The sequence below is a fragment of the Natrix helvetica genome, assembly GCF_964273705.1.
Source record: "Natrix helvetica genome assembly, chromosome: 4".
Classification (NCBI taxonomy): domain Eukaryota; kingdom Metazoa; phylum Chordata; class Lepidosauria; order Squamata; family Natricidae; genus Natrix; species Natrix helvetica.
In genome coordinates this window covers 139,253,143-139,262,064 of record NC_138550.1, presented here as the reverse complement: position 1 = coordinate 139,262,064, position 8,922 = coordinate 139,253,143, and positions in this window count along the sequence as shown.

The window sequence follows — 8,922 nt, the reverse complement described above, 5'->3', positions numbered from 1 at the left end:
TGATATGAACCCGATAAGATTGGCTATTTTTATTGGGGGGGGGGGGGAGGTGGAAGGAAGCAGGGCACCTAGGAAAAAATGTGAATTGGCTCGCTGTTTTTTTGCATTTTGAGCAGCTCTTTTATTTATTGGGCTTGAAATGGAAACTCAGTGAAGCGAAAGGACTTCTAAGCGAGGGAAAGGGCAAATAGAGTAACTGGGTTTGAAAATTGGAGTTTACGTTCCTAGAGGCGTAAAACACAATTGGTGAGGGGGCTTGGGAAAATTTTGGAGAACGATTAGGATTTGAGTTGGACTGAGATTCATACGACCACCAGATGGCAGCGGAAAGTTAAAATACATTTTAGTTGCTGTCTGTTGATTTCTGGGTGGTTTGCAGCCCCCACTTGCGGGTGCAGATATTTTGTATTTCGAATGAAATGTGCCTTGATTCAAAGTCCAAATCACTTTCTCTGAAAGAGTGAGAGCATCTATTTAAATCGCAATCCTGAGGATTGCTTACAGCTACAATGCAAACTACAACCTCAGGGTTCAAACTTTTTTTTAAAATTTAATGTGTAAAAAGCTAATAGCACTGCACTAAATAGTTGGAGGTATACCTTTTTTACTGTTTCAGGGTTGAGATGAAATATTTTGAAAGTCTATTGCTATAATAAACATTGCATAATGCAGGTACAATAAGCTTTGAAATGCTTTTGGGGAGGGATTCTAATGCAATCCAATGTATTTACTGGTACTGGCTTGAATATTCTTGTCTGGCAGTAATAATATTTCTGGATTCTATTTGCATTGTCAGTGGAAATCGGAAAAAATCTTGCAAAACAAGTTAATTCCATGGCTCAAGGGACCATTTAAAGTAGCATTTGAAGGAGATAAATCATAAAGGGATATGTGACCTGTCAAATTGGAAATGACACAGTTAAGAGTAACCACTTCTCAGAAGAGTCCACAGAAAATTTCAGGAGCAGTGTCAAAATAGCAGATGTTGATAATGTCATCAATTACAAATGCCTTAATTATGTAGCTACATTCCTGCTCATAAAGTTGAAGCTGTTGTCCTCTTCCCGCATTTCATCTCTTGCCACCCTTAACATCTTTCCCATTTCTTCCATTTCTACTCTTCTTGGTAATTGCTAGGAGTCTGACCAGAGGGTTAAAATTAAATTATTTATTCTCAAGTCAAAAGCACAACTATAATGTTTTCAGTGGGGCATTATAGGGGTGATGAGAGATTATTTCAGCATTTTCAACCATTTTTCTAGCGCTATCACATTGCCATGGCATAAGCCTTAGGTGGCATCAAAGAGATATAGAAAACTCCTTGCTTTGCCTTACATTCATCCTCACCTCTTACCTGAGGCAGCTTAAAAGTCACTCTTAGCTGTCTGAATGTTAAATACTGTTTTCCCCCTTAAGCAGAAAACGAGCTGTGGCAGCTTCATTGTGTGTCTCATTGACCCAGTTAGTGTTATAATCGAGGATCACTAGGGGGTAGATCCTGCAGATAACAGAATTACAGGTTGGAAGGGACCTTTAGAGGTCTTCTAAACTAACCCCCTGCTAAAGCAGTAGACAGGGCACCATTTTAGACAAATAGGTGTCCACTCTTCTTAAAATCTTCCAGTGTTGCAATGTGCTCTTTGGCCCTTGAATTAGGCACACACATCCCCTTTCTTTGGTCTTGGGGTACTGTCTTCCAAGGCCGCTTGCTTTGGGAATGTGAGAATTGTTCTTTCAAGCCTTACTGTCTCCATTTCCTTGCCAAGTCTCTGGAGATTCCCTGGCTCAGAGCCTTGAAAAAACTCTGCATGTTTGTTGTGGCCCCCCAGTGGAGTTGGCAGCAGATTTGGATAGTGAGGAGTTTGGGGAGGAACATGGGGTAGTCCTGGAGTCTGGGGAAGGCCCTGATGAGGACTCTGTGTCGGAGCAGAGAGGGGGACAGAGCCATATGCCAGTTAGCAGCTGCCTTTAGAGTCAGACATCAGTGAGGCAGACAAACAGCTGGAGCCTGTTCCCAGTGTGCTCATGCACAGAGTTGCCAGACGAAAGGAACAGCTAAAGAACAGGGGTCGACTTGGGAGTAAGGCCACAGGTGGATACTGAATGGCGCCTCCCAGAGGAAATAAAAGAGCGAAAGGGGAGCCAAGTTTGCAGGAGGCAATTAGTTCACTTAATTGGTTTGTGATTCCGTGAGACTCCTTGCCAAGTTTTGCAGCTATCGGCCTGGCAGCTCTCCAAGCCAGATAAGGTCTGTGACTTTCCTCCCTTGAAAGACTTTGCTGCATGTGAATGAGCAGAATTCACAGTAAATTAATAAAAGGGTTTTTTGTCGGGACCAGGAGTTTGCTTCATGCTCTTGGGAAGCCTCGGTCAGAACAATGGTGAAGAGAGAGAGAGAGAGAACCAGCCCTGGTGCTGCTTTCTGGCACCACATTCCTCATGCCTGCTTTCAAACACAGGTTTGACTCTAATACTCAGGCTAACTCTAAATGTAGCTGCACAAAACCAGGGTGGGTTTTGTCAAATGGCTAAAAATGCTACTTTATCCATTTTCTCCTCAACCCCAACCATCCCAAAGAGGGTTTCTATTGGGTGTTTCCAAGTGCACAGGTGTCAAACTCACCACATCACGTTTCTGTTACAGGATGTTTTGCAACATTTTTCCCATTCGCAGAGCTGGGATGGACGTGACACATCCAGCCTCAGGCCACCAGTTTGACACCCCAATTTTCTAGTGGCCTTGCATGAAAGGACAAGTAAATAAACGTGGTAGAAAACTGTCAAAGTGCTTGTCCCTAATATGTCTTAACTCTATGCATAATAAAAACTGCATTATTTGCTGACAACATTTCTGTAACAAGACAGAGGTCACTACAGTTAGGAAAAATTATACCAGTGTGGGTTTTTTCGCTGTCTTAGGAGTGGTAAGTAGCACTTCAACTGGACTGTGAAAGAGAGCCTGTGATTGGCTAATAAACCCAGAAACTGTTCCCCCACAGTGTTTACTTTCACAATACTCTTGTGACGATTATCGCACAAGACATTGTGACTGCTAACGAGCAACTTGTGAGTTTCAGAAGCTGAGTTTGAACTTGCGCCTCCCTATCATAGTTCAGCACTTTAATTGTTGTATCCCATCTTCTGACGTACCACAAAAAACAGGACAGATGCTCAGATTTTAGTTGGGAGGGACAATGAAAATAATTGAAATAATTGTGAAGTGATCTGCTAGCTACTTTTTGTCTTCCTTTTTTGGCCATTTCTGATCTTGGAAGCTGAACAGGATCAGGTTTAGTTTATACTTAGTAGATACAGAAAGGTGTTGGCCAGTGTATGAAGTTGAACAAAGTCAATGGCAAACCCCTTCCATATTGCTACCAAGAAACTTGCATGAACAAGTCCATAAAAGAACTAGAGCTCCTGCTTGACTTGAGGACTTCTTTAGGTTTACTTTATTGTAAATTAAGTTTATTCATCTTTTATATTCTGGAACGAGATTTCAACTGCACACATTTCCCAGAATATAGTTTTACACCTCATGGTTTTGTGCTAGCTTGACAATTATGCATACATTTTCTTGCCATCTGTTGTAATTATTTTTTAAACATTAACAAAAAGACAGTGTTGGCACCCCCTAAGAAAATATGGATGCTGTTTGGTAAGGCAGATGTACAGATATTTGTCAGTTTCCAGAAATGGATAGAGTGTTACATCATTAATCTGAAGGACATACATGTCTCCAAAGAGCAATGCCATCATCTGTGATTATTCTGAATTCGTTGGGATGTTAGCTACTAGCTAGCTTTCTTAATCCTGTTTGCCAATCAGCAGAAGTCAATCTATCGATTCTGTCTGAGTCTTCTGGTTTGTTTTCATTCTAAGTTTTAATAGTTTTGTTACTACACAAAGACTTAGTAACCATCTGTAATTTTTAAATTAATTAGTTTAAGGAAAAAAATGACATGACAAGTTCATCATGCTATTAACGGGTTGTTTGGCAGGGAGGCCATATCAAATTATGTTGTTGTTAGTTGTGAAGTCGTACCCGACCCATCGTGACCCCATGGACAATGTTCCTCCAAGCCTTCCTGTCCTCTACCATCCTCTGGAGTCCATTTAAGCTCAGGCCTACTGCTTTAGTGACTCCATCCAGCCACCTCATTCTCTGCCGTCCCTTTCTTCTTTTGCCCTCAATTGTTCCCAGCATTAGGCTCTTCTCCAGTGAGTCCTTCCTTCTCATTAGGTGGCCAAAGAATTTGAGTTTCATCTTCAGGATCTGGCCTTCTAAAGAGCAATCAGGGTTGATCTCCTCTAGGACTGACCGGTTAGATTGCTTTGCAGTCCAAGGGACTTGCAGGAGTCTTCTCCAGCACCATAGTGCAAAGGCCTCAATTTTTTGGCGCTCAGCTTTTTTTATGATCCAATCTTCTCAGCCATACATTGCAACTGGAAAAACCATAGCTGTGACTATAGACGCTTTTGTTGGCAGGGTGATGTCTCTGCTTTTTAGTATGCTGTCTAGATTTGCCATGGCTTTCCTCTCCAGGAGCAAGCGTCTTTTAGGTTCTTGGCTGTAGTCCCCATCTGCAGTGATCTTGGATCCCAGGAAAATAAAATCTCTCACTACCTCCTTTTCTTCCCCTCAATTTGCCAGGAATTGAGAGGGCCAGATGCCATGACCTTAGTTTTTTTTAATACTGAGTTTCAAGCCAACTTTTGCACTCTCTTCACCTGCGTCAAGAGGCTCTTTAGTTCCTCTTCACTTTATGCTGTTAGAGTTTAATTTAACTATACATAAATTTAATTCCAGTAACTAGTAGGAAAGGGAACTCATGGAAACCTTAAGGGTTGCTGAGTTGGTTAGTTATATTGTGGTTTGGTGATCAAGTCTGAGGAGGAGGAGGGGAGCAAAATAAAATGTAATTTTTGGTCAGTTTGCTACATTTCCTTATATTCACTGCCCTAGTTATTCTTCTGCCTTCTTCCCAGGAGGTGGCAACTAGGAACACAAACACTGCTCAGTCCCTCATTTTTTATTTTAATCATTTCCACAGATTGGATGCAGAGCCTAACAAGGCAACTTGTCTTTAAATCCCTCTGGTCCCTGCCCAGGGCACAGATGCACTGGGGCAAAATATAATTGGCAGATGCAACAATTCACATTGTGTTGATATTTGACCTGTTTGACCCATTGGCAGCTACATCACACTCCCTTCGGCTCTTGTTTATTTGGCTACGTGGCTCCAGATTCCAGTCCTAATGATGGAACTGATTTCAAATGGAAAAGGACAAGCATAACTCTTTCCATTCTTTGGTTTTCTTTGTATTTGTGAATGCAGGTAGTCCTCAACTTACAATAGTTCATTTAGTGACTGTTCAAAGTATCCCATCTTCTGACTTACCATAAAAAAAAAATAAAAAAAACCAAGACAGAGATTGAGACTTTTGTTGAGAGGAACAATGAAAAGGATTGAAATAATTGTGAAGTGATCTGCTATCTCCTTTTTGTCTTCCTCTTTTGGCCAGTTCAAAGACTGTTCAAACGGCACTGAAAAAAGTGACCATCTGTCACACTTATGACCATTGCAGCATGCCCCTGGTCACATCATTTACATTATGATGCTTGACAACTAGTTCATGTTTACAACAGTTGCAGTGTACATGGGTCATGGGATCCACTTTTGCGACCTTCTGACAAGCAAAGTCAACGTGGAAGACTTAACTACCATTGTACTAATTTAACAACTGCAGTGATTCACTTAACAAGTACGGCAAGAAAAGTCATAGAACAGAGCAAAACAAATTTAACAAATTTCTCACTTAGCAACATAAATTCTGGGCTCAATTGTGGTTGTCAGACAAGGACTATCTGTGCCTTGATTTGGTCTATGCCAGCGATGGCAAACCTTTTGGTCTTTGGTGTGTCAAAAACTTGAAAAATGCCTAATTTGACTCTGCTGGCATCTCATCCCGCCCGTGAACAAAAGAGAAGCAATTCTTTATGTATTTGTTTATTTAAACAAAATACAGTCCAATCATCTGTGTGACACCCAGAATCTGCTGCAAAGTGCTTGCCTTCGGGTGAGGCTTTCATTCCTTTGACAAACTCAGAGGTGGTATTCAGCAGGTTCCCTCTGGTCCGGGCAAACCAGTAGCGGCGGGTGCGGGAGGCTCTGTTCACCTGCCCCAACGTAATGCTCAAGCACTGTGCACGGGCAGAAGGCAATGTGCATACGCAGACACAGTATGTGCAAGTGAAGCGAGCGCCCACGTGTGGTCACATTTGCAAACCGGTAGGGAAGGTAAGTGAATCCCACCACTGGACAGACCCGTGAGACCAACCTGAGACAGCTCCGGGTCGCATGAGGTCTTGGTTTCCTGAAACGACTTTGAGGAATGCTCTTCTGTGGCATTTGCAGCCATGCGAAAGCATGCTCCATTCTTGAATGCTTTTTAGAGGGCCCAGAAGCCACACAAGAGTCTGCCATTCTCAGGTGGCATTCAAGTATACATAAATGCTTTTAAGAATAGTTGTTGGGTATTGGTCAACATTGGCATGTCATCCAAAACACTGTGGCGTGTCACCTTTGACATGTGTCATAGATTCACCATCACATGGTCTAAGTTGTTCTAGATTGAGGAATTGTGTGGGTTCTCTGAAATGCCCGGACAAAGATCTCTGTGGTGCATAAATAAGGCCGCTCTTAGATCTATTATTGCTTAAACCAAGCATAAAGAAAGGCAGTCCTTCCAAAAATCTTTGTTTACGCTACATCAGTTATCTTTTACAATAACAGGTTTTGTATTTGGTAAGTTTCATCCGAATTTTCCATCCATGTTGTCTCAAAGAACCCATTTAGGCGCAAAGGTGAATGAAAAGGCTGTCAGCCCAGCTGCTTGCCTATCACTTGTGTTTGTTTCGAAAGCATCCAAACAATGCTAGATTGCTGAGAAACAGCAGTTTAGCAGAAAAATATCTACTGCCAACAGTTTGTAGGTCTTAGACTGCAATATTAAACCTGTCAGTTCGGTTATAATGGCATTTTGTATTGTACTTTATGCTTCATGGGCTTGGCCTATAGTGTAATGTTTGAAAAAATACAGCAAAAACTCTCCTCAGAAATATTGTAATAGGGCTTTGTGTTAGGTAATAGTTATAAGATTCATACATACTATTAAGTTAAAGGGAACTTAGCTTGAATGTACAGGTACTCCCCAATGTATGGGCACAATTGGGGCAAGATGTTTGGTTGATAAGCAATGAAGTAAATCATCACATGACCGCATTCGATTTTACAATCATTTTTTCTATGGTTGTTAAGTCACTGCAGTCACTAACTGAATGACACAGTCATTAAGCAAATCTGGCTTCCTCAATTGACTTTGATTGTCAGAAGCTAGCTGGGAAAGTTGCAACTTGCAGTCATGTGGCTGCAAGATATTGCAACTGTCATAAATGTGAGCTGGTTGCCAAAAGCCTGAATTGCAAGCACATGACTGAAGAAATGATGTGTGATGGTCATACCTTTGAGGATAAGGGGTAGGTCAGTTTCCAGGCCGTTGCATCTCCATCCCTAAACAACATGGTCACAAAGCAAAAGCAAAAACAAAACCCAATTGATTTACAATGGCAGTTCAAGTGCATTTGTTGAGCAAATCCCACGTCTTAAAAAAGGTCATCATTGTGACTATTACCTTCTCCCAGCTTCTCCATTTAATTTGCTTGTTAGAAGCTGGCAGTGAAGGCTTCAAATAGTGATCATGTGACTACAAGAAACTGCAACCATCATAGTGCCCGAATTACAACTGCAGGGATTACAACTGCGATGGCCACAGCTCGGAAAACTGCCTACATGTCTCGTTGTTTAGTGCCATTGTAACTTCAGTCACTGAACAAGTGGTCATTGAGCGAGGATGTCTTTTATACGATTGGGGAGTAAAGACAGTAAAAATGGCTGATGAACAATTTCATTTTAAAAGTTTTAAAATACTAAAGGCCAGCAGATAAAATCTGTAGGAATTTTCTTTGGACGTTTTTTTTTTTTTTTTGGACAAACCAAATACGTGAAGGAGTTGGAGCATCGCCTCCGTCCAGGGTAACAGTTTGCTAAATCATTAAAGAACCAGTAAAGTTTTATGGCCATATGCTTCATTTAATGAGTAATCTGGGAGAATATTGAGAAGCACTTCATTTTGATTAACCAGGTACTTAGATTGGTAGCAGACTTTGAGTAAAATATGTAGGAGGAAAATTAACATTCTGTCCTGCAGATAGTCTTTTATCCTGTGCAATCTAGTGTAACATTAGAAAGAAATTGTGTAAAGAAGGTTGGTGCTCTGTTCATTTGTCTGCCCAAAACAGAATTGAATGAGATCTAATCTCATGTAGAATGAGAAGCCACAAAAAAGTAAGATTGAATTAGAAAACGTCCTGGATGCTGCAGAGTAACCCTCCCTCCATACCCCCACTCCAGTATATTCCTTTGAGAAATTGGGTTGAGGCTCAGAATGCTAGCAAGGGATTGGAAAGAATTCCAGAAGCCATAATTTGGGGGCTTTCTCTACATTGTTTTTTTCTTCTTCCAATGGTAGAAATGGTTCTGTCCAATATTAGACAGAAATTAAGCGTACAGGTTTAGGAATCAGTCTGCCTGCTAACCATCAGCTGATAACTCTCCAAAAACTCAGTGGAACTGGATTATATCTTTGGGCAGAAAACCCACAGACTGAGCTAATTGTTCTTTGCAAAACCTGACCGTCTCCTTTGAAAAGACATGGTTAATCATCAACCCCCTTTTTCCCTTTTAAAGTTAAAAGGACAGAGTTCCAAAATCACTTGCTTGCTTTGCACAAGAGAAGGGTGCCAGGTCTTCAGGTTACCCTCAATTGCTCACCCAAAAGCACCAAAAGAAAACAAAAACC